At 43.8% G+C, this 20,158-nt stretch overlaps 2 pseudogenes; both read left to right on the forward strand.

Moving 5' to 3' along the window:
- The first annotated feature begins 13,878 nt into the window (after nt 1-13,878).
- On the forward strand, nt 13,879-13,954 carry LOC123063831 (uncharacterized; annotated as a pseudogene).
- Nucleotides 13,955-14,234: 280 nt separating this feature from the next.
- On the forward strand, nt 14,235-14,310 carry LOC123063833 (uncharacterized; annotated as a pseudogene).
- The last annotated feature ends 5,848 nt before the right edge of the window (nt 14,311-20,158 follow it).

The raw sequence follows: 20,158 nt of genomic DNA on the forward strand, positions 1-20,158 counted from the left end.
TGTCGATGCTAATTCCATCCTTGTTTCCTTGGTTTCTGTGCCAGGATGTCGTCTGCTAATCGAGGGTCAGTTGCTCATAGCAAGAACCACGGAGATGGTAGAGATGAGGATTCTCCTGACCAGCCTTTGATGGCAGAGTTCTTGTTAGCATCCGAGAGGAACAAGCGTGTGACTAACCGCTTGCTAGCACAGATTGAGCAGAACACCGCACATCAGCGTAAGAAGTTGGTTTCTATCACCGACTTCATTGGTCTGAAACCACCCACCTTCCATCATTCCATTGAGCCACTCGATGCGGATGACTGGCTCCGGAGCATCACTCACAAGTTGCATACTGCGAGCGTGGCTGAAGGTGACAAGGTCACCTATGCTACCTATCACCTGGAAGGTCCTGCTAGTATTTGGTGGCAGAGCTATGAGGCTATGCTTCCAGCTGGCCAGATTCCTACCTGGAAGGATTTCACCAATGCTTTTCGTGAGCACCACATTCCTCAGGCTCTCATTGACCGCAAGAGGGACGAGTTCTGTAGTTTTACCCAGGGTAAGCTGCCTGTTGATGCTTACAGTAGAGAGTTTGGAAACCTCGCCCGCTATGCTATAGAAGAAGTGTCCACGGATGCCAAGAAGCAGGCTAGGTTCTGGAAGGGTCTCAATCCTAAGTTGCGTCGAGATCTCCATCTGCATCATTGTGATACTTTCGAGGCTCTTGTGAACAAGGCCATTAATGCAGAGACATCTCAGCTCACTTACGAGGAGTCTCATAAGCACAACCGTGATCTGGGTTCTTCCTCCCGCTCTGGCTCTCAGAAGCGATGGATTTGGATTCCGAACTCAGCTCTTCCACCTGGATATGCACCGAGGCCATCTGATGTGGCGCCTCACCCAGCTCAGCAATGTGCTCCACCCAGGCCTATTAGTGGACCACTTGCCAATGTAGGTCCAGGTCCTACCTCATGAACTTGCTTCACCTGCGGAGAACCAGGACACTACGCACGTGACTACCCTCAGTCCAGTTATACTCCACCCCAGTCTGAGAGGTCTGTTGGCCGTGAAAAGCCATCAGGCAAGATGATCAGTACCAAGCCAGTCTCCATTGAACGAGCATGTGTGCACCATGTCTCGGCTACAGAAGCTCAAGATGATCCCGACGTCGTATTGGGAGCGCTTCTTGTCAATTGTCACCCAACTTCAGTTCTGTTCGATACTGGAGCATCTCACTCCTTCATATCCGAAGGCTATGCTCGGTTGCACGACATGTCATTTTGTGATATGCCAACTCCACTAATAATCCAGACTCCTGGTTCCAAATGGCAAACCTCCAAGGTAAGCCATGGTAATGAAATCCTTATTGACAGACTGGTATTCCTTGTTTCTTTGATATCTCTCAAGTCTTCAGATATTAACATCATCTTGGGCATGGACTGGATGACAGCTCATCATGCCAAGATATATTGTTACACTAGATCTGTTCAACTTACACATCCATCTGGCAAAATAGTCATTGTCTCTACTAGAGTTGCAAGGCGTCAACTCTATTCTCTTAATGCCAGCCCTCTTCCCGACTTTGAAGATATTCCGGTAGTCCGTGACTTCCCGTATGTCTTTCCAGAAGAACTGCCAGGTGTTCCACCTGACAGAGATGTAGAGTTTGTCATAGAACTTGTCCCAGGAACTGTTCCAATCTCTAGGAGACCATACAAGATGGCACCTTTGGAGTTAGCCGATCTTAAGAAACAGCTTGATGAGTCCTTGCAAAAGGGCTTCATTCGACCCAGTTCTTCTCCTTGGGCTTGTCCTGTCCTCTTCGTCAAGAAGAAGGATGGTACGGATCGGATGGTTGTAGATTATCGTCCCGTTAATTTGGTCACGATAAAGAACAAGTATCCGCTCTCTAGGATCAATGACATGTATGATCAGCTCGCTGGATCCTCAGTCTTTTCCAAGATGGATATGAGGTTAGGCTACCACCAAATCAAAATCAGAAACGGGGACATCCCCAAAACGGCCTTTGTCACTCGTTATGGTCAATACGAGTACACCGTGATGTCTTTCGACCTAACCAATGCTCCAGCTACCTTCTCCCGCCTGATGAACTTGATCTTTATGGAGTACTTAGATAAGTTCGTCGTCGTTTATCTCGATGATATTCTTATTTACTCGAAGAACGAGGAAGAGCATGCCGAACATCTTAGACATGTGTTAGAAAAACTCAGAGAGCACCGCCTTTATGCCAAGTTCTCCAAGTGTGAATTTTGGTTGCCGGAAGTGACCTATCTGGGCCACGTGATCTCTGGTAAGGGCATTGCTGTAAATCCCGAGAGAGTTAAAGCCGTTCTCGATTGGACTCCACCCGAAACGGTCAAACAAGTTAGGAGTTTCCTTGGTCTAGCCAGTTATTGTCGCCGCTTCATTGAAAACTTCTCCAAAGTGGCCAAACCCCTCACGGAACTTCTCAAGAAAGATAAAAGGTTTAAGTAGACCCCACAGTGTGAGCACAGTTTTCAGGAACTCAAAAGACGCCTGACTTCTGCGCCCATACTCGTGCCACCGGATTTCACTAAAGACTTTGTTATGTATTGCGACGCTTCGCGTCAAGGACTAGGTTGCATTCTTATGCAGGATCGTCATGTGATTGCCTATGCCTCTCGACAGTTGCATCCACATGAGGAAAATTATCCTACACATGATCTAGAGCTTGCAGCTGTAGTCTATGCACTTAAGACCTGGCGACATTACCTTCTTGGTAACCGTTGCGAAATCTACACTGACCATCAGGGTCTCAAGTATATCTTCACCCAACTGGATATGAATCTCAGACAGAGACGTTGGTTGGAGTTGATCTCGGATTATGACTTAGGAATCACCTACACCCCAAGCAAAGCCAATGTCATGGCTGATGCTTTAAGCCGTAAATCCTATTGCAACAACCTCATGTTGCAACAATGTCAACCACCCCTCCATGAGGAATTCTGTAAGCTTAACCTTCACATAGCTCCTCATGGTTCCCTTTCTACCTTGGTGGCGAAACCTACCCTTACGGATCAGATCATAGAGGCTCAGAAGCATGATACGGAAATCTCCCGGATCAAGAAAAATATTTCCAAGGGAGTTGCCGACTGTTTCTCTATGGATGAACAAGGTGTTGTTTACTTTGGAAACCGTTTGGTGGTTCCCAAATGTCAACAGATGCAGCAACTGATCCTTAAGGAGGCCCATGAATCTCCTCTCACGATTCATCCCGGTAGTACCAAGATGTATCAGTACCTACGCCAGAGGTTCTGGTGGACTAGGATGAAGAGAGAAATCGCTCAGTATATTGCCAACTGTGACGTTTGCCATCGCGTTAAGGCAGAGCATCAAAGACCTGCTGGCACCCTTCAACCTTTAGCTATTCCCAAGTGGAAATGGGACAAAGTTGGTATGGACTTCATCACCGGCTTTCCCAGGACCAAGAAAGGAAATAATGCTATCTTCGTAGTCATTGATCGTCTTTCCAAAGTGGCTCACTTCCTACCTATTTCGAGAGAGTATCACTGCTAGTCAGCTCGCTGACTTATATATCTCCGAATAGTGTCACTCCATGGTGTTCCACTAGAGATCAATTCAGACCGTGGCAGTCTTTTCACCTCTCATTTCTGGGAAAGTTTCCAAACTGCCATGGGCACCCATCTTTCCTTCAGTACCTATTTCCACCCTCAATCAAGTGGTCAGGTGGAAAGGGTCAACCAAATTCTCGAAGACATGCTTAGAGCTTGTGTTATCTCATTCGGTATGGATTGGGAGAAGTGTCTTCCTTTTGCCGAGTTTGCTTATAACAATAGCTATCAATCCAGTCTTAAGAAAGCTCCTTTTGAGATTCTCTATGGACGAAGATGTCGAACACCTTTGAACTGGTCAGAAACCGGTGAAAGACAATTCTTTGGCCCGGATATGATCCAGGAGGCAGAAGAGCAAGTTCACATCATTCGTGAGAATTTGAAAACAGCCCAATCTCGTCAAAAGAGCCAGTATGACCGTCGTCATAATGAAGTGGCTTATGAAGTTGGCGACAAGGCTTACCTTTGGGTTACCCCTTTGAAGGGTACCCATTTTTTTGGTATCAAGGGCAAGTTGGCTCCTTGTTACGTTGGTCCTTTTTGCATTCTAGCTAAACGAGGAGAGGTTGCCTACCAGTTGGAACTACACCCACATCTTTCTCGAGTTCATGATGTCTTCCACGTCTCTCAACTCAGGCGTTGCTTCTCGGATCCCATCCGCGGAGTGGACCATGAAACGCTTGATCTCCAAGATAACCTCACTTATCGAGAGTACCCCGTTCACATTCTGGATCAAGCAGAGCGTGTCACTTGACGTCATAACATCAAGTTTCTCAAGGTTCAGTGGTCTCATCATTCCGAGAGAGAAGCTACTTGGAAGCGAGAAGAGCGTCTTCGACTTGAGTACCCCGCTTTCTTTGTGCCAACTCCTGAATCTCGGGACGAGATTCTTTCGAGTGGGGGCGAGTTGTCACATCCCTAGTTCTGGTATGTTATAGGTTTGCTTTGTGCATCATGTTAAGTTTCAAATGAAATTGAAATGGGGATGTTTCAAACCCTAGCACCAAAGCAAATTCAAATAGGTTCAATTTTAAATTGTAATTTCAATAAACCCAAAATGCTCTTCAAAAATATTCATGGTATTTGGAAAATGTTGCAAACAACAACCAGAGGTGATGCACATTTTTGCTAAACATTTTGGATTTTTGAATGAACCCATATGTATTTGAATTGGAGTTGTTTAAAATAATATAAATATTTTAAAGGCTCCAAAAATGTTGGAATTTGGTGAGGGCCTCTGGTATATTATAACTAGTGGTCACAAGGAATCTCAACATTTTTATATTTGTGCTGGTATTTATTTTTAAGTCAAAAACAAATGTTAGAAATAGAAAAGAAAACAAAAAAGGGAAAACACTTACCCGAGGCCTGGCACTGTGCGGCCCAGCTGGCCCTGCCAGCCACCCTCAACCTCCCGCCGGGAGGATGAGAGGCGCGTGGCCGACGGACGCCGGCGCACGCCCGGCCACCTCCTGCTTACCGCCTCCCTCCGGACGTCCCTGGAGTTGCCTCGCAGCCTCCCCGACCCCCTCTCACTCTCCCTCATCCCTGTCTCCTCCTCTGTCACCCTCTCCCGTGACGGCCGAAGCGCTGCCGTCGCCGCCGACAAGCACCACCGCGGCCACTGCCTCCCCCTCGCCTCCTGGGCATGCCCTTTAGCTCCGCGCTGCCGTCCTCAACCTCCATGCCGAGCCAGGCTTCGCTGGAGGCCCTGCAACGCCATCCCCGACGTCTTCTTCAACTTCAGTGACCGGAGACCCTCGTCGTCGATTTGCTGCCCACCGGCCGTCCCCGCGCCTGCCGAGCCCTCCGTTAGCCTCGCTGTGAGCTCCTCTTCTTATCCCCTCTCTCCCCGTGCCCTATTTCCCTCTCTGGCCACCGTTCCGTCGGTGACCGATTCGCGCCGCCGCCTGAGCTCCTCGCCACCATGGCCAGAGGCCGTGTTCATCGCTCCTACGCACATGGACGTGCTCTGCAGCTCCGCAGCAAGCTAATGTCGCCACCAGCTCATCTTCTCGTGCACCATAGCGTTGCGCCGCCCGAACCCGCACTCCGGCCGCTGCACTCGTCGTCGTCGGTGCCACTCCGGCCGCTCCCCGGCCGCGCCACCACCACGGCTGGATGTGGACGAGCGTCCACATCCCGTAGCCGCACTCCGCGCACCAAATGGCTCCCCATTGGCCAAACCCGCAGCGCACCGCCGCGTCTGGACTCACCGGCGGCTAAACGCCGGCGACCGCTGACGTTTGACTGGCGTGGGTTGACCCCACAGCCCAGTTTGACCTCCCCCTCTCTCTCACTGACTTGTGGGCCCCGCCCGACCAATTACTATAGTTAGCACTAATTAACTAACTAGGTTAGCTACTACAGTCACTGACTAGTGGGCCCTGCCCAGTTAGTTAGGACTAACTAACTTAGTTAGTTGACTGGGTCACTGACCAGTGGGACCCACTGGTCAGGTTTGACCTGTTCAGCCCCGTTGACTCGCTTACGTCATGCTGACATAGTGCTGGCGCAGTTATTCTTTTTCTGGAATTATTTTAACTCGGGAAATTCCAGAATATTGCCTAAACTTCAAAAAATCATAATAATTCAACCATAGCTCAGAATGAAATAAATTATATATGAAAAATTATCAGAAAAATGCAAGGAATCCATTTATGCCAGTTACATGCATGAAAAACCAACTTATACATGCTGTATAAGTGAAAACATAATATGGGCATTTTAAATGCTTCATTTTGAATTGCATTTGAATCTTTGATTCAAATGGGCTTCAACCAACTTGGTAGCATCTTGCATTAGCCCAAATACTAGCATTTGCACATGTCATGTTCATGCATCATTTTGTTGAATTTGTTTGTGTGTTGATCGCCGGCACCGTTTCTTCTCGATAGGTTCCACTCCGGAAGGTGTTCCCGAGTACCTGTCAGAGGAGCCGTACCCCTTCATCGTCTATCAGGCAAGCAAACCCCCTTGAGAATTTCGATAAATCCCAATCTCTCGCTCCTGCTCCTTATACTGCATTGGGACAACAATGATTCAACTGCTACTTTTCTGCTGCGGTAGTTGAACCCATTCCTCCGCATGACCTGTCATTGCCACAGTAAATAGTTGGAACCCACTAGCATGAGTAGGAGTTGCTTGAACCTTGATGTGCCTACTCATCCATGCTTGTTTTCTTTATACCGGCTATGCTTAGAGTTGTGTCAGGTCTGATTCACCGGGAATGAATCGGAGCGGTGAACATGTCCTACCGATAAAGGCTAAGTGTGTGAACACATTTTGGTAAAGGTAGCGATGAGAGGCCATGTAGGAGTACATGGTGGGTTGTCTCATTGGAACCATCCCTATGCACTGAGTTCTGTGTATGTTATCCAATTCCAGTTACCACCAGACATTGGGTTCCGGTTATCCGGCCCCTCTCGGCTTATTTATCCACTTGATCTCTGTCCAGGAGTTGCAACTAGTTTCTGGCATTTGTAGCTAGTGCTACTTGTCTACCAGGTGGTGTCCGATGGGACGGGCCTGGGACAGACTAGGCACCATGGCACGGTGTACCAAGTGGCACCCGGATGGTGGGCTTGGGAACCCTGCACACATCGTTAGGGGCCGTACTGGAGACTTCGGCCGGAACTCCTTGCGGATGGAACTCGAACAGGCGATAAACCTGGACGAGAGACTTGTGTGATTAGTCAGGTCGTGGCCGACACCCTCGCCCGGATTCCGCTTGAAGGTTGCCGAGGTACATGACGTGTACAGGGCGATAAGTGGCGAGAGCGTGTGTGAAGAAGTACACCCCTGCAGGGTTAACATTGTCTATTCGAATAGTCATTTTCCTCGGATATGGAAACTTGGAGGACTTATTTAGTACATAGACAACTTGAAGTGGATACTCTAAAATCCGCAAGATAAGCGTGAGTGCTATGGATGGCCTTCTCGTAGGGAGAAGGGAACGGATCCATAGTGGAGTATTGATATGGTGAATTTGTGGACTCGTGTGTGTCTCCTCACCTCAAAGAAGTTTCTGATACTTGTAGGATAGGTTAGCCACCAAGTCAAAGCTGGCTTGCTGCTGTTAAAACCCCACCACCCCTTTGTTGATAATGTTGCATATGTAGATAGTTCTGATGTAAGACTTGCTGAGTACCTTCGTACTCATGTTTGCTTATTTATGTTTTGCAGTTGGTTACACTAGTGACTTCGACGAGTAGCTTCTATCCCAGCTACGATCTTGTACCCTTGGGAGAGTCATGTTTAGTCAGGCTTCTTAGTCTTTTTCTTTTGTAGTTGTCTGTACTCAGACATGTAATGCTTCCGTTGCTTGTATGCTCTGAATGATGGGTCATGAGACCCCTATTTGTATTGAATGCTATGTCGCTCTTCTGGGCCTTTATCTATATGAGTTTGAGTTATGTTGTGATGCCATGTTGTACAACACATACTTGCATGTTATGCGTACGTGTAACGTGTATTGCTATGTGTGGGATCCGACAACCTAGTTGTTTATCCCTGGTAGCCTCTCTTATGGGGAAATGTAGTCTTGTGCTTCCATGAGCCATAGTAGTCTGCTACAGCCCGGTTCACCAGAGTCCTGCTAGCCCAACACTACTGCTCCGGAACACTTGACTAGCCGGCATGTGATTCACTTCGTTCATGTGTCTGTCCCTTCGGGGAAATGTCATGCGGTGACATCCGGAGTCCTGCCTAGCCTGCTACAGCCCGGGTTCCCGGAGACCTGTTAGCCCAGTGCTACAGCCCGGATTCATACGCTGTTGACCGACATGCTCGAGGTTGATTCATGTATGCCTGTCCCTGTAAGTTAGTGCCACTTTGGGTTCACGACTAGTCATGTCGGCCCGGGTTCTCTGTCATATGGATGCTAGCGACGCTATCATATACGTGAGCCAAAAGGCGCAAACGGTCCCGGGCCAGGTAAGGTGGCACCCGTGGGAATACCGTGCGTGAGGCCGCAAAGTGATATGAAGTGTTACATGCTAGATTGGTGTCACTTAGGATCCAGGCCCCGACACTAGATGGCTTCTTCTCTCTTTTTGGATCTCAATACAATGTTCTCCCCCTCTCTTGTGGAGAACTATTCGATGTAATCTTCTTTTTGCGGTGTGTTTGTTGAGGCCGATGAATTGTGGGTTTATGATCAAGTTTATCTATGAACAATATTTGAATCTCCTCTGAATTCTTTTATGTATGATTGGTTATCACTACAAGAAATATGTCAACTAGTGACCTTCTGTCAGTGACCCTGGAAGAATTGGTCATAGATCTATGACCATTTGAGACCAATTGGTCAAAAGCTGTTCGGGGGGCTCCAAACCCTAAACCATTGCGACCATTTTGGTCAGAAAGGTCGTAATTTCCTTACACGAAATGGTCATAAAGCAAACAACGCTAGTCCGCTGCCTTATTTCTAGTTGTTAACGACCAATATAAATGGTCATAACCTTGTAAATTGTGGTGGGTTGCTATGACTAGGCGCCACCTCATCAATTTTACCTATGTGTCATGTCCATGTGGCAGTTTTTGACCTAGGTTGTGAAGCAACCTATATTTCTGTCATTCCCAAAATTCCCCAAAAAATCTCATAAATTCTTTGGGTCATATATTCGTCAAATATGTAAAAAACCTTCCTTGCCTAGTTCAAAATAATTCAAAAATATTCATTTTCCTATTCTGTTCAGAATAACAATTTGTGAAGGAAGTACCACTTTCGCATTTCCAAATAGTATCCATTTTCTACAGTGCTTTCCTATGCCGAAATAACCATCCTCCACCAAATACCAGCTCAATCCATTCATTATTATGGGCCCAGGTTCAATATTTGTATTTATGTCTAGTGTGGTACTTTGCAAAGCAAGTACCACCTAGGCTCCTCCTTTTGAGCTGAAAATTTGTGAAGACGGTCTTCTTAGTAACTGATCATCCTCGGCCAAAACACACGCCCATTAGCCATGTACATTTCATGTACCGCTAATCAAACACTTGGTTGCTAATTCATGTTTGAGCATCGATCGGTTTCCTCGTGAGAATCTTATGTTGTAATTTTCTTCCTAGCACCTACCTGGGGAGTTCCCAACCCACTAGACAAGCCTAGGCCGCCCAGAACACATGGGAACGCCACGGTCACGCGGTGACCACACAGCGGGCATGCGAGTTTACGCGCTCTAGAGTTGGGGCCCTTGGCCACTGCCCAAACCTTGACGTATCGCCACCAAACCATGTATTTATGATTAAATAGGTACTTATGTAAATATAAATGATTTTTGGAAAAAATAAATAGCAAACTATGAGGCAGCTGCAGTTCAAATTTGACCCGCTTCCAACTGAATCGGCGGAAATTTGTCTTTTTCACAAGAGGTGGATCAAAACTTTTTACACCCAACCATTTTGTCAATTGTGCATTAAATATGTCCTAGTATTTTATAAAAATAATTTGGTCCAATTTTGCAACAATTATTTTGGAGGTCCTTCACAAAAAAAACCTCCTTTTGGACACTCGAAAAATGGAAAATGGTTTTTTCGTCCAAAGAAAATGAAAACTTCCTTAGACAACATTGCTTGCCATTCCAATATGCACCCTTGTGCACAATATGAGATCATTTAAGCAAACTATGCCATGAATGTGGCCATAAGATTGATCATTTGGCTTGAAAGCCATTGATCTCCACACGTGATAGCTCGTTTCTGAGAACACTTTTTTAAAATAATTGCCGTATTACAAGTTTGTTATTTTTCCTAGGAACTTGGCCATGTATAATGACATAATGCGAAGGTTTCCCAATTTTTTGATTTTCTTTTTGAATTTTTATGCCCGTTTCAAAATGCGGTCAAACGGCGGGAATGACCGTTCCTAGCTAGTGGTTGAATCTTGGAATTTTTTTGGTGTTTCTCTGATAAAATAGATACTTATGTAACTAGAAATGATTTTTAGAAAAAAATAAAGAGCAAACTAAAAGGCAGCTACAGTTCAAATTTGACCCGCTTCCAGCTGAATCGGCAGAAATTTGTCTTTTTCACCAGAGGTGGATCAAAACTTTTTACACCCAACCATTTGGTCAATTGTGCATTAAATATGGCCTAGTATTTTAGAAAAATGATTTGGTCAAATTTTGCAACAATTATTTGGGAGGTCCTTCACAAAAAAACCTCCTTTTGGGCACTCGAAAAATGGAAAATGGTTTTTTCGTCCAAAGAAAATGAAAACTTCCTTAGGCAACATTGTTTGTCATTCCAATATGCACCCTTGTGCACAATATGAGATCATTTAAGCAAACTATGTCATCAATGTGGCCATAAGATTGATCATTTGGCTTGAAAGCCATTGATGTCCACACGTGATAGCTCGTTTCTGAGAACACTTTTTTAAAATAATTGTCGTATTACAAGTTTATTATTTTTCCTGGGAACTTGGCCACATATAATGACACAAATGCGAAGGTTTTCCAATTTTTTGATTTTTTTGAATTTTTTATGCCCGTTTCAAAATGCAGACAAAACGGCGGGAATGACCGTTCCTAGCTAGTGGTCGAATCTTGGAATTTTTTGGTGTTTCTCTGATAAAATAGATACTTATGTACCTAGAAATGATTTTTGGAAAAAATAGAGAGCAAACTACAAGGCAACTATAGTTCAAATTTGACCCGCTTCCAGCTGAATCGGCGGAAATTTGTCTTCTTCACCAGAGGTGGATCGAATCTTTTGACACCCAACCATTTGGTCAATTGTGCATTAAACATGGCCTAGTATTTTAGAAAAATTATTTGTTCCATTTTTACAACATTTATTTGGTAGTTCCTTCACAAAAAAAAACCTCATTTCGGGCACTCGAAAAATGGGAAATGAATTTTTCGTGCAAAGAAAATGAAAACTTCCTTAGGCAAAATTGTTTGTCATTCCAATATGCACCCTTGTGCACAATATGATATCATTTGAACAAACTATCCATGAATGTGGCCATAAGATTGATCATTTGACTTGAAAGCCATGAATCTTCACACATGATAGCTCATTTCTGAAAACATTTTTTTAAATCAATTGCCGTATTACAAGTTTGTTATTTTTCCTGTGAACTTGGCCACATATAATGACACAATGCAAAGGTTTCCCAATTTTTTGTTTTTTTTGAATTTTTTATGGCCGTTTCAAAATGCGGTCAAAACGGCGGGAATGACCGTTCCTAGCTAGTGGTTTAATCTTGGAATTTTTTTGGTGTTTCTCTGATTAAATAGCTACTTTTATACCTAGAAATGACTTTTGGAAAAAATAAAAAGCAAACTATGAGGCAGCCGCAGTTCAAATTTGCCCCGCTTCCAACTGAATCGGCGGAAATTTGTCTTCTTCCCGAGAGGTGGATCAAAACTTTTTACACCCAACCATTTGGTCAATTGTGCATTAAATACGGCCTAGTATTTTAGAAAATGGATTTGTTCCAATTTTGCAACAATTATTTGGTAGGCCCTTCACAAAAAAAACTCATTTTGGGCACTTGGAAAATGGAAAATGATTTTTTCGTCCAAAGAAAATGAAAATTTCCTTAGGCAACATTGTTTGCCATTCCAATATGCACCCTTGTGCACAATATGAGATCATTTGAACAAACTATGCATCTTCATATATGATAACTCGGTTCCGAGAACACTTGGCTTAAAAGCCATTGATCTTCATACATGATAACTCGGTTCCGAGAACAGTTTTTAAGACATTTACTGTAGTCAATGTTTATTATTTTTCGTGTAAACTAGGTTAGATATAATGCCACATTGCGAAAGTTTTGTTTTGTTTTTTTAATTTCTTTCAAAATGTTGTCAAAACGGCGGGTATGACTACGAGTCTTCGGTCACCGGGAAGGTGACAGCGACGAACTCCTTGCTCGCGACCACCTCCTCGATGCCCTGCTCTTCTACATGCCGAGGTCCTTGCTGGCAGCCTTGCCGGATAAAAACCCCAAAGCTTCTTTATTCAGTATTGCCGTCCCCGCCCCCGTCCCCGATCGCCACCTAAAGCTAAAATGATCCACACACGCGGGATCCGACGACCCTCCTCACCGCCGACGACCAAGAGGTCACCGGCGGAGGGGAACCGCCGAAAGACGGCGCCAAAAGAGTTGGTTCTCTTAGCCAAAGAGATCTGCACTTTATTTTCAGCCGGTTACGACCTACTTAGATGGTCATGGACGTCGCACACATGTACTCTATTTTGATTGGTGCAGAGGCATGTCACGCGGATCATGGATCGAGCACCGTCCGATCCACCCGGATCCAACGGCAGTGCTCCCTCCTCACCTTCTCACCCCACATAGCCCAACAACCCACAGACCACAGCCCGCACTCCTCCCTCGCCCCCCACGAACCCTAGCGCTCCCCGATCCCTCCCACCTCCCCTCCCCTTGCCGCCACCCACCCCTCCCCTCGCTCTCCTCCCTTCCTCCCTCCCCTCCGGCAAGATCCAGCGCGCTCCAAGATCCCCATGCTCTGTTCCTCCCCCCTCCCCTCCGGCAAGATCCAGTGCGCGGCCTCCCTCTCCTCGATCCAGATCGAGGTAGATGCTCCCCGTATCCATCTCGATCCACCTCCCCCTCGACTCTAGCCGCCTCCCTCGGCGCCACCCTTCCTGCCACCGCCGCCGCATCCGCCAAGCCCAAGCCCGCGCCCAAGGTGCTGATCCGACGTCCCTTCTCCTCCCCCGGCACCGATCTTCAAATTACTTGCTTGTCTGATCCACTTTTTTGGGTTGGATTTGCACCGGCAGGCGAGGTCCATGGATGACAACGATGATGAGGAGCAGGAGGAGGAGGAGGACGACCAGGACATGCACGACCCCACCCCCGAGCCTGACGAGCTGGACGAGGAGATCGTTGAGTCCGACCTCGAGCTCGACAACGACGGCGTCGTCCATGCCGACCACGACGACGCGCCACAGAAGGTCCTTCCCCTGCTCACCCCCATCTCTGTTACCTTGTTTCCATCGCTGCTCTGCTAGTGTAGATCCGCAGCCAAACTCCTATCGTAGCAAGAGGCCCCGTCGCGGGATCACAGTGGCCTGACCGAATGCAGGAAATGTGCCAATTTCTGTTGGACCTTATACAGCACAGGATGCTCTTTTCTTTTTGCCTTTATTAGTTCCTCAAGTTTAATTGTCGTGTTACTATTCTAGGAGTAGTCTTAGTTGATGCTTTATAGTACTGTGAAGAATTTTGTTTGCTGATGCTCAGAATCATTGTTTTACATATGTTACTTGTGATGTTCTGCTGGCTAAGATGTGCATGATCTGGGTGATGAAGACAATCATTCGGATTCCCACTGAATTTTCATGATTATTACAACCAGATACTTCTGACAGATCATGCCATCTCTTGGACTACATATGTACTCCTTTATTATTGAGCAAATACTTTCCTTTGATTTTTTGAAAACCTCTTAGCAGTACTTTTTCTATCCTCTTTTTTGTGTTCTGCTGGCTAATGAGATGTGCATTACCTGGGTGATGAAGAAAATCGACGGGTCACGCCATCTCCTAAAGTACATTTGCACATTTTTACTGCTTTAGACTGACTGTACATGCATTCCTTCATTGCTTATGAACCTTATTGCTCATTGTGTTATGTTGGGTTGAACTACATGATTCCGGGTGATGAAGAAAATCATTCGGATTCCCACTGATATTGCATGATTACTGTAACCAGCTACTTCTGATGGATGAAACCATGTATTAGTTTCAGGTGAATCGTAGCTTTGCTATTGCTTCATTTCATCTGATACAGGCATGAAATTGAACTGCACATAATGCAGCGCCATTATGGTCCCTGAAATTAGCTTCTATTATTGAATTTTTTATTTCCTCGCCTGAGAACAACAGTATCATCATATTCTACCAGGCCCTTTGTTTGTTTTTGTGAGCTTGCCTCTGTGGCTAGCACATATCATATGTGATCCATGATGTCTCTTTTCCGCCCACTGAAGCTTGGAGCAAAGTGGCATATTACTTTTGTGATAACTGAGAGAACTGCGAGGCTTTCTTTTCTACTTTGCCATATAATATTAGAATTAATACTGTTTTTATTTGAAATTTGTTATTAGGCTATTAGCGCGAAACTTCCAAGTTATAACTATCCTTGCATTTCTTACTCCAATTGTGAAAGGACTATATATAGTCTGTGTGCTTCTGTGAATATATTTGAGTACATTTTTATCATGCTGCTGTAATATGTAATGTAGCTTTCGAAGCATGTCTGCTGTTGTAAGTTGCCGCTCTATCTTAATGCATATGTTGTGGGGGCTGATACGTCTCCGTCGTATCTACTTTTCCAAACACTTTTGCCCTTGTTTTGGACTCTATCTTGTATGATTTGAATGGAACTAACCCGGACTGCCGCTGTTTTCAGCAGAATTAGCATGGTGTTGTTTTATGTGCAGAAAACAAATATTCTCAGAATGACCTGAATCTCCACGGGAGGTTTTAGAAAAAAAATAAAAAATCCTCGGCAAATATGAAGACCAGGGGGGCCACACCCTTTCCACGAGGGTGGGGGGCGCCCCCCCTAGGGCGCGCCCCCTACCTCGTGGGCCCCCTATTGACCCTCCGACGCCAACTCCAACTCTATATATTTGCTTTCGGAGAGAAAAAAATCAGAGAGAAGAAATCATCGCGTTTTACGATACGGAGCCGCCGCCAAGCCCTAAAACCTCTCGGGAGGGCTGATCTGGAGTCTGTTCGGGGCTCCGGAGAGGGGGATTCGTCGCCGTCATCATCATCAACCATCCTCCATCATCAATTTCATGATGCTCACCGCCGTGCGTGAGTAATTCCATCGTAGGCTTGCTGGATTGATCATGTAATCGAGTTAGTTTTGTTAGGGTTTGATCCCTAGTATCCACTATGTTCTGAGATTGATATTGCTATGACTTTGCTATGCTTAATGCTTGTCACTAGAGCCCGAGTGCCATGATTTCAGATCTGAACCTATTATGTTTTCATGAATATATGTGAATTCTTGATCCTATCTTGCAAGTCTATAGTCACCTACTATGTGTTATGATCCGGCAACCCCGAAGTGACAATAATCGGGACCACTCCCGGTGATGACCATAGTTTGAGGAGTTCATGTATTCACTATGTGCTAATGCTTTGTTCCGGTTCTCTATTAAAAGGAGGCCTTAATATCCCTTAGTTTCCAATAGGACCCCGCTGCCACGGGAGGGTAGGACAAAAGATGTCATGCAAGTTCTTTTCCATAAGCACGTATGACTATATACGGAATACATGCCTACATTACATTGACAAACTGGAGCTAGTTCTGTGTCACCCTATGTTATGACTGTTGCATGATGAACCGCATCCGGCATAATTATCCATCACTGATCCGGTGCCTACGAGTTTTCCATATACTGTTTTACGCTTATTTACTTTCCCGCTGCTACTGTTACAATCACTACAAAATACCAAAAACATTACTTTTGCTGTCTTTACTTTTGTTGCCGTTACCACCACTATCATATTACTGTGCTACTAAACACTTTGCTGCAGATACTAAGTTTCCAGGTGTGGTTGAATTGACAACTTAGCTACTAATACTTGAGAATATTCTTTGGCTCCCCTTGTGTCGAATCAATAAATTTGGGTTAAATACTCTACCCTCGAAAACTGTTGCGATCCCGTATACTTGTAGGTTATCAAGACCTTTTTCTGGCGCTGTTGCCGGGGAGCATAGCTCTATTCTTTGAGTCACTTGGGATTTATATCTGCTGGATACTATGAAGAACTTGAGAGATCCAAAAACCAAGATCTATCCCTCAACTATGAAGCACTTGATTCACCTTCTGTTATGAGTAAGTTTGCGACACCTACATTTGCTTCTGCTATTCGTTCTTATATGTCGCATGTTATTGATGATGCCACTTCTACTATGCATGATACTTATGATGAAACTGCTTCTATGCCTGATCCTACTGTGCCCCTTATTGAATTTCTTGAAGAACAAATTGCTAGGGCTAGAGAAAGAGAAATTGATGAAACTGAATACGATGATGATAGTGATGATGAAAATATGCTTGTTATTCCTGAAGGTTATCTTTTTGATAAAGATTCTTCTTTAGCTATTTTAGCCTGCAGAGATAGATACGAGCTTAAGAGGTTATTGATTAAATGGAACAAAGAATCACTTAGAGATAAAATGAAACCCGATCCTGCTTTTACTACTTCACCTATATGTGTTCCTGATAAAGATTATGAATTCTCTGTTGATCCTGATATAATTACTTTGGTTGAATCTGATCCATTTTATGGCTATGAATCTGAAACTGTTGTGGCACATCTTACTAAGTTAAATGATATAGCTGCCATGTTCACTAATAATGAGAGATCACGTTACCTCTATTTACTCAAAATATTTCCATTCTCATTAAAGGGTGATGCTAAGATATGGTTTAATTCTCTTGATCCTGGTTGTGTGCGTAGTCCCTAGGATATGATTTATTACTTCTCTGCTAAATATTTCCCTGCTCATAAGAAACAAGCTTCTTTGAGGGAAATATACAACTTTGTGCAAATTAAAGAAGAGAGTCTCCCACAATCTTGGGGGAGGCTTCTCAAGTTACTTAATGCTTTGCCTGATCATCCTCTTAAGAAACCTGAAATACTTGATATCTTTTATAATGGACTAACCGATGCCTCCAGAGATTACCTAGATAGTTGTGCTGGTTCTCTTTTCAGGGAAATAACACCGGATGAAGCTGAAATTCTATTGAATAATATGTTAACAAATGGAAATAATTTGGCACCTCCTGAGCCAGCTCCTGAGCCATCTCCTGCTCCAATTACTGATCCTATTCCTAAACCAACTCTGAAGAAGAGAGGTGTTCTATTTCTCAGTCCCGAAGATATGCAAGAGGCAAAGAAATCTATGAAAGAAAAAGGTATTAAAGCTGAAAATGTTAAAAATTTACCTCCTATTGAAGAAATACATGGTCTTAATATACCGCCTGTTGATGAAGTATATGATCTTAATCCTTTATTCATTGAAGAACCTCCTGGTATCCCGACACAGGTAGTAAAGGTAAATTCTCTCTATAGATTTGATGAAGGTGATATCCCTCACTATAAGTCTGCTAGGCAATGCTTTGATGAGTTTGATAATTTTATTGTCAAATAAGAAAATTTCAATGCTTATTTTGTTAGACAATTGAAATATGATTCCGATATAATTAAATACTTGGGTGATTATATGGCTCATATTAGAGGTGAACTTAAACTTGTTATCAAACATGCTTCTATGGTTACCACTCAAGTAAAACAAGTACTTAAAGCTCAAAAAGAATTGCTCCATGAAATGAATAGTAAGAAAAATGATTATGCTGTTAGAGTGGCTACTAGAACTGGTAGAATGACTCAGGAACCTTCGTATCCTGAAGGCCACCCTAAGAGAATCGAGCAAGATTCTCAAAGAAATAATATTGATGTTCCTAGTTCTTCTAAAAAGAAGAAGAAGAAAAATGATAGAACTGTGCAAACTTCTAGTGAACTTATTGTTGAACCACCTGATAATCCAAATGATATTTCTATGTCTGATGCTAAAACACAATCTGGTAATGAACATGAACCTAGTAAAAATATTAATGATGATGTTCATGATGATGCTCAACCTAGTAATGATAATGATGTAGAAATTGAACCTGTTGTTGATCTTGATAACCCACAATCAAAGAATCAACGTTATGATAAAAGAGACTTTGTTGCTAGGAAACATGGGAAAGAAAGAGAACCTTGGGTTCAGAAACCCATGCCTTTTCCTTCGAAACCATCCAAAAAGAAGGATGATGAGGATTTTGAGCGCTTTGCTGAAATGATTAGGCCTAAATTTTTACATATGCGATTGATTGATGTGCTCAAAACAAATCCTTATGCTAAATATATGAAGGATATCATTACTAATAAAAGAAAGATACCGGAAGCTGAAATTTCCACCATGCTTGCTAATTATACTTTTAAGGGCGGAATACCAAAGAAACTTGGAGATCCCGGAGTACCTACTATACCTTGCTCCATTAAAAGAAATTATATTAAAACTACTTTATGTGATCTTGGAGCCGGTGTTAGTGTTATGCCTCTCTCTTTATATCGTAGATTTGACTTGAATAAGTTGACACCTACTGAAATATCTTTGCAAATGGCTGATAAATCAACTGCTATACCTATCGGTATTTGTGAGGATGTGCCCGTTGTGGTTGCAAACGTTACTATTTTAACGGACTTTGTTATTCTTGATATTCCCGAGGATGATAGTATGTCTATTATTCTTGGAAGACCTTTTCTTAATACTGCAGGGGCTGTTATTGATTGCAACAAAGGAAATGTCACTTTTCATGTTAATGGTAATGAGCATATGATACACTTTCCGAGGAAACAACCTCAAGTTCATAGTATCAACTCCATTAGAAAAATTCCATCAATTATAATTGGAGGTTTTGAATTTCCTCTTCCTACGGTCAAAAAGAAATATGATATACTTATTATAGGGGATGTGCATATTCCCGTTGAGGTAACTTAGTGTTATTCGAAATTTCTCCGGTTTCATGATTATCGGGATGAGTTTGTTAACAAGACCTGATCAACCTTGTTAGTGGATTCTTTTTGATAAGCATGAGATGGATGAAACTAGAAGCACAAACTTCTGTACCCTCTTTATATTTTCTGTAATTTAGTAGAAATAAAGTAAAAATAGTATTTTTCTGTCTGTTTCCTGACTTATCTGTGCAATATAAAAATATCCCGAAAATAAAAGTCCTTAGAATGCCATGCCAATTTAATATGATTTTTCAGGAATATTTGAGGATTTATTGTCCAAAAATTACCACGGGAGGAGCTGCCACCTGGCCACGAGGGTGGTGGGCGCCCTCCCCTATAGGGCGCGCCCCTGCCTCGTGGACCCATGGTGGCCCTCCTCCACTTATCCCAGCACCCATATTCTTCCTCTGCCTCACACAAACCCGAAAAACCAACTCAAGCACGAGTTCCAGCCACTTTTGTTGCGATTTTCGATCTCCTTGCTCAAAGCACCTCTCACAAAACTGCTTGGGGATATTGTTCCTTGGTATGTGACTCCTCCATTGGTCCAATTAGTTTTTGTTATAGTGCTCTATTCTTTGCAAATTTGTGCTGCATAGGTGACCATGTTCTTGAGCTTGCATGTCAAATTCATGTGGTTCCAAGTAGTTCTAATGCTTGATATAGGCTCTAGGCACTTGTAGGAGTAGTTGCTATCAGTTTTATTGAAGTTGGTTCACTTTTGTTTGAAGTTACTAAAAAATTTCAGAATTATTCAGTAAATGATGAGGAGATTATTCAGGGGCTCATCGAGCCAAATCTCGAAGGAAAAGGCACCGAAGCCTAAGTATAATTTGTCGCGCACCACGGAGATTCGGGCGTGTGAATGGCCTTCTGATGATTTCTTGAGAGCAGCCGGTATCTATGAAGATTTTCATGAATTGTCTCACAATGCAGGCCTCACCGCTTTCCTCCACGACCAATGCGATCAGTATCTCTTACTCACA

Source organism: Triticum aestivum, chromosome 3A, assembly GCF_018294505.1.
Source record: "Triticum aestivum cultivar Chinese Spring chromosome 3A, IWGSC CS RefSeq v2.1, whole genome shotgun sequence".
NCBI lineage: Eukaryota > Viridiplantae > Streptophyta > Magnoliopsida > Poales > Poaceae > Triticum > Triticum aestivum.